Raw genomic sequence first — 6915 nt, 5'->3', positions numbered from 1 at the left:
CAGTCGGCGATGCTTTTCTAAATGTAATTTTTATTGTAGGTATAAATTCGACACAGATCTTTCAATAGGGCCAAAGTCGCAATGAACTCAAATGGAGAAAAATCAGTTTCAATATACGGCGATGATTTTCTAAATGTAGTTTTTATTGTAGGTATAAATTACTTTATGACCATGTTTTTCCGGGAGCATCTTTGGTTAAACCTTATGACAATATAACAAAGAATTTAATTCCTATGTGCTTTTAGTGGGTAGAAACTAAAAAAATGCTTACGCCCAATTTGCATCCCAGTCGTGATTTCGCCCTTCAGCAACCACCATTTGCGGAAGGGCTAAACGGTGTACATAATTTTCAGAAGGGCGCGGTAAAAGGGCTAAACTGACTGTCTTGCTGGTTAGGGCTGGGTAAATGGGCGAGCTTGACAGTATACTTTTTAATAGGGTTCAGTAAATGGGCGCATAGAAACCGAATGTAAATGATAGGGCGCGTGCATCTTTTCTTCGAATTTCATGAAAATATCGAAATATTCGAATGTTTATGTGCAACAACTATCGAGTAGACATGATCCTAGTAGATATTGCTTGTCATTTATATAATAGAACCGCTGTTTAAAGAATAATTTTGTGAATAATAACCGTACGCCCGGTTCTGTCAAAAAATGTAAGTTTAGCCTTTATATTCCATATGAGAAGAAGGGCCTAAGTCGAAATCTCGAAGAAAATGCATGTTTCGCCGTTTTGTTTTCTTTAATTATAAATCGAACTAAATACCATTTTAACTAGTTTTCACCTCAATCTTGTAGTATTTTTGTCGCATAATATCATAATAGCGAAAACGCAGTTTGTTTACATTTGCGATTTAAGCCCTAATGAAATATCTATGTCGAATTATTTTATTACCATGTTTTTTCTAAGTAATCTTTGATTAAATCTTATAACAATATAACAAAGAATTTGATTCCAATGTGTTTTTCGTGGGTAGAAACTAAAAGAATGCTTACGCCCAATTTGCATTCCAGTCGTGATTTCGCATTTCAGCAGCCACCATTTTCGAAAGGGCTATACCGTGAATATAATTTTCAGGAGGGCGCGGTAAATGGGCTAAACTCTTAGGGCTAAACTGACTCTGTCTTGCTGGGTAAATAGGCGAGCTTGACAGGATATTTTTTAATAGGGCTCAGCAAATGGGCGCATAGAAACCCAATGCAAATGAAAGGGCGTGTGCATCTTTTCTTCAAATTTCACGAAAATATCAAAATATTCGAATGTATATGTGCAATAATCACCAAGTAGACATGATCACAGTAGATATTACTTATCATTTATATAATAGAACCGCCGTTTAAAGAATAATTTTGTGAATAATAACCGTATGCCCGGTTCTGTCATAAAATGTAAGTTTAGCCTTTATATTCCATACGAGAATAAGGGCCTAAGTCGAAAACTCGAAGAAAATGCATGCTTGGCCGTTTTGTTTTCTTTAATTATAAATCGAACTTAAAACCTATTTAACTAATTTTCACCTCAATCTTGTAGTATTTTTGTTGCATAATGTCATAATAGCGAAAACGCTGTTTGCTTACATTTGTGATTTAAGCCCTAATGAAAGATCTATGTCGAACTATTTTAACTAATTTTCAACTCAAACTTTTAGTATTTTAGTAGCATAATGCCATAATAGCGAAAACGCAGTTTGTTTACATTGGCGATTTAAGCCCCAATGAAAAATCTATGTTGAAATGTAATGCAGTGCCATCTGTGGACGAAAAAGGTTTTTAATCTCAATAAATAATCATTCTGCCAAAGAGAATAGTGAAAGAGACGCAGAGTGAAAATCAGTCAAAACGGCAACACTCCCTTTACGATGATTTCAACACTAGAATTTGGCAACCGTTTCCAAAGGCAGCACTTTAAATGACTCCTATTATATTTTGAAAACAAACCTTTTGTCGATCGTTGGATTTGTTTATCAAACGATGCGCATTTCGAAACAAAGAGATGAAATAATTCTAAAACTTGTTTTTACTCATACATAGACTCTAGAATGCACCTTACAATCACGATTGCACTAAATTCTGACGAAAATTCAATTTTTTTTTGATAGATTTACAATACTTATCTCCTCCAACTCAGGCATGAGTAATGTTTATTTACATTGCACGATTGGTCTGCTCAATAAGGTATTTTTGGCTTCACACTATTCGTCTCTTTTCCTATTCTCTTTGCATTCTGCGATTAGCGTGCGCCGTAGATTGAAATGTCAAACGCGCCCAAGAAGTATAGAAGAGAAAGGTGGGCAAATTGCACGGCTCACAGAAACGATCCTCGAGGCTTGCTACTCCGCGAATTGAAGCGGACCCTACACGGGACAAGAATATTGTCAATAAAAATATTGTCAAGACTGCTTCAATACGTCAATCCCATTTGATTTCTACATGATCAATATTTTCAAGACACCCTTACACGATCAATATATTGATCAATAATCGATTTATTGACAATATTTCTGCACGTGTAGGGTCCGCTTGACAGTTTTCGGTGACGTCAGAGAAATCGTTGAGACAAACTAACAAATTTCTCGAAAGTTGTTAATTTGATCATGAATGGACCAAAGGGCCGAAGTCGCAATGATATCGAATCGAGAAAAATAGCTTTGAAAATTCGGTTCAGAAAATTAATTCGTATTTTAACAGTGTTTGCATACTGCGCTTTCAAATGTATTGAAACAATACTAGTTTTCGGAAGCATAACAAAATGTTTTATATAATAACATTTTCGTTGATAAAATTGAAAACAGATTATTTCGCCAAGTGTTGTTATGAAATGTTGATTAGGCCATTTTCGAGTCGCCCTCTTGTTTTGACGACTCTCAATTTCGCCCTGCAGTGTCGCCAAAAAACAAAAATCAAATGTGGCTTTCGCCGTGCTCGCTGGAGGGTAAAATTTATTATTCCCCCTGGGCGTAACAAGCACTTGGTTTTTGTTTAGGGCGATTCTGTTTACGGACCTTGTAAACAATGATGCTGTCAATTTCGCCTGTATACACTACCTTAGAAATGCAGAGGCGTAACCCTCCTGGCATTTTGTTTGCAGTTGAAAGTCGGATGCGCCGTTGTTTTTTATTGATTTTCATGAAGTGTGGAATATTTATAAATGAGTTTTTATATTTTTTATAAAGTATTTTTACTCCTCTTTCAGATATTAATCAAATCTCTGTTTGTGTACATTTGTTAGTTTCGCCCATTTGTCGGTTCACGATCGAATTAGGCAATCCATGAGACGTTTCGGATCAGCTGATTATTTCTTGTTTACTTATTCTGACGTTACTTCGAGGGGTGCGACGTCCGACAATATCGTTGATTCGATCCAACATCAAACGAATCGGACTAACAAAGTTGTTTGTCGGACGAGTTTTTCTGTTCGCAGGAGTAGACTTGTTGACAGAACCCACCGTTGAATTATCAAACAAACGTCTAATGGATTGCCTAATTGACAATATTTGAGCTCTTATGGTGGAAAAAATAGTGTGTGATGGATTCTTGACGTAAATTACGCCATAATTACACTAGACACAGTGGACAATCAGTGCATCAATGTAATTATTAGCGTAAATTGGGAATTTAGCTGCATGCCATAAAAAACATATCCCTCCGCAATTTTCTGTTCAGGGGCCATGCATAAATGACGTAGCATTTTGGGGAGTAGGGAGGGTATACCAAATTTGTGACGAAGTGTGACGAGGGGGAGGGTAGGGTCAGAAGTTGTGCGACGTAGCATTAAGTTTAAAACCCATTGTTTAGAGAAAACAATTTAATGATCCTCCATTTCCAAGAGAAATGAATTTAAATTCAAATATGCGGTTTTTCATGAGGTAAATTTTACGATTCGGGGAATTACAGGTTCGCAAAAAAAACGAAAAGATTTTGTATGCGGATTTAACTTGCTACATTAGTTAGCTAATGTTGTTAACTAGTAGACTTAATTTGGAAGCTGAATTAAATTTTCAGTTCGGATTCAATCAAACAAACTTTGTAATGGGTTGATTTCATCGGTCCCAAATCTAACCATTACATTAGTAATTTAGATGAACGTATGGTTCTTAGAATCATTGGCAGCTGCACGATTGTGAACTGAGAGAACTTGCCTTCATGCTCTCCTTGACATATAAAATTCAAAACAAAACTATCAACACTATATTTGTCATGAAATGGGCTTATTCAGCACGCAATTTGCTGTTATAATGAAAATGTTGATAAAAGCGGCTGTTCGCCCATCTAAATATGGAAGCTGTTCTTCAATGTCAGCTTCTTTCACCGAACAGCCTAGATAAGTTGTGTAGTGTCGGTAGTGGTTGTTTCAACCGGCTAAGAATTACACTACGGACTACCTGTTTCAGTAGTAAAAATCTACCAAACAGGGAACCCCAATTCCATAGTGTCATGCGACCCGTGCTATGGGTAAAATTGTTGAGGGGGTTTAAAACATTCTCAATGGCGAACGGAGCCTGGGAAGAGTTGGGCGAACTCCCCAGTATGCTGCATTACGCAGCGGAACGTTCACTCTACACACCGTTTTTTCACCGATGATCCACTTAATTTTGCCGAATTTTTGTTGGCTGGGGGTTTGCTGAGACTCTCGGCTGATGGTAGTTCGGCGAAATTTTGTTGAGTTTCGATTATCAAATTTCGATGTGTACAGATGAACCTGCCCAGAGGCCGTGTGGTATCCGGCCTAGAATTGAGCCACTGGAGTCCTGCTCCCATGTCGTAGGAGGCGACTGACGTGCCGAGGACTTAATGACTGGAGGGTCTAAAATATGCCAGTCGCGCACGGAACAATTTGGGTTTTGCCCTTACTGTGTTATGCGAATCTCTGACACAGTGGACCATTATTTTCTTCGCAAATCGTGGGAATCAAATGATCATATCCCATTTAAACCTGATATGGCTCGCTAAATGCGTTAACATCCCAACTCGCTTGGTGTCCTCTAGTTGTTGTGCAATTTGTGTTGGAGCTGAAATGTACAGTTCTCTAATCAACAATGGTTCGAATAGCACAAATCAATCTCCAACATTAACGTACAGCAACTATGAATTTATCTCGACTCATGCAGGAAGGTAAAGCTTCCATAGCATTGGTTCAAGAACCGTATTTCCATAAAGGAAACTTCTATTTTGGAAAGTTACTTAACACTGCCTTCATTGCTTACAACAAGACAGGCATGACTAACCCACGTGAAATGCCTCGTGCTTGCATTCTTGCAAATAAGGCTATTGACGCGTGTCTCATATCGGAGCTCACAACTCGCGATATCTGTGTTGTCACAGTTACACAGACTGTCGGAAACGTAGACAAAATATATATATATATATATATATATATATATATATATATATATATATATATATATATATATATATATATATATATATATATATATATATATATATATATATATATATATATATATATATATATATATATATATATATATATATATATATATATATATATATATATATATATATATATATATATATATATATATATATATATATATATATATATATATATATATATATATATATATATATATATATATATATATATATATATATATATATATATATATATATATATATATATATATATATATATATATTTACCTTTTTTTCTTTCATCGGAGTATCGGTTTGAATCACAATTTGCTATGTGATCGCACGCCACAACCCGTAACTCCGGAACCGGAAGTCGGTTCGGGATAAAATTTAATGGCCATTTACGGGGACGCAACATCTTTCATTTGAGATTAAGTTTGGTTGATTCGGTCTAGCCATCTCCGAGAAACCGATGTGACTGTTATTCTGAATTTGGATACTTCCGCCAGGGCTTCCGGAACCGATGATGGCGGCCAATGTGAACGAAAAGACTTTTAATGACTTTTAGTGACCTAGTACTACAAATTGAAGCAGTTGTGGTCACATTTTGGAAAAATTTTCACCATTATACATTCATTGCAGAATTGATTAAAATCGACATTTACTACGTGATCGTACTCATCACCCTGTAATTCCGGAACCGGAAGTCGGATCCATTAGAAATTCAATAGCATGGGAACCTTGCACCTTTCATTTGGGACTAAGTTTGTGAAAATTGGTTCAGCCGTCTCTGAGAACAGTGAGTGAGATTGTGTTCACGTACACACACACAGACGCACATACACACTCACACACATATACACATACGTTTGCCGAACTCGACGAGCTGAATCGAATGGTATATGTCACTCGGCCCTCCGAACCTCCGTTAAAAAGTCGGTTTTCGGAGCAATTTCAATACCTTTCTATTGAGAAAGGCAAAAAGGTGCGAAATCGGCAAAGTCCCAAAAAGTCGATTCTCATAAAAAAAAATTTCGTGTTAACATAAAATCTCGCCGTTTCATGCATTTTAAAGATGTTTGGCATCAAAAATACGAATTCGATTTCTGAAATTTCATGGGGTCCCCCGCTTTGAAAAAAAATGTTGAGCTCCGACTTATATGGGAATCTCATATGTGACCGGACGGTTCAGTCTATATTTCCGGAACCATATAAGCAATCCGTGCGAAATTTTATAGACATCTGTGGGGATAATATAGCTATCATTTGGGACTAAGTTTTTGAAAATCGGCCCAACCATTTCCGAGAAACTTTTCCCGGGCACTTCGGGAACTGTCTATGGTGGTCAATGTAGTCAGCGAAAGTTTGTTTGGCCGTCCGTGACCTAGAACTGCAAATTTAAGTTGTTTGAGAGACATTTTAGCGAAATTTTTACCTTTTTTGCTTTCATCGGAGTATCGGTTTGAATCACAACTTGCACATTTACGGGGACGCAACATCTTTCATTTGAGACTAAGTTTGGTTGATTCGGTCTAGCCAT

This window comes from Topomyia yanbarensis, chromosome 3 (genome assembly GCF_030247195.1).
Source record: "Topomyia yanbarensis strain Yona2022 chromosome 3, ASM3024719v1, whole genome shotgun sequence".
In the NCBI taxonomy this organism is placed as follows: domain Eukaryota; kingdom Metazoa; phylum Arthropoda; class Insecta; order Diptera; family Culicidae; genus Topomyia; species Topomyia yanbarensis.
This window is presented reverse-complemented; position numbering follows the sequence as displayed.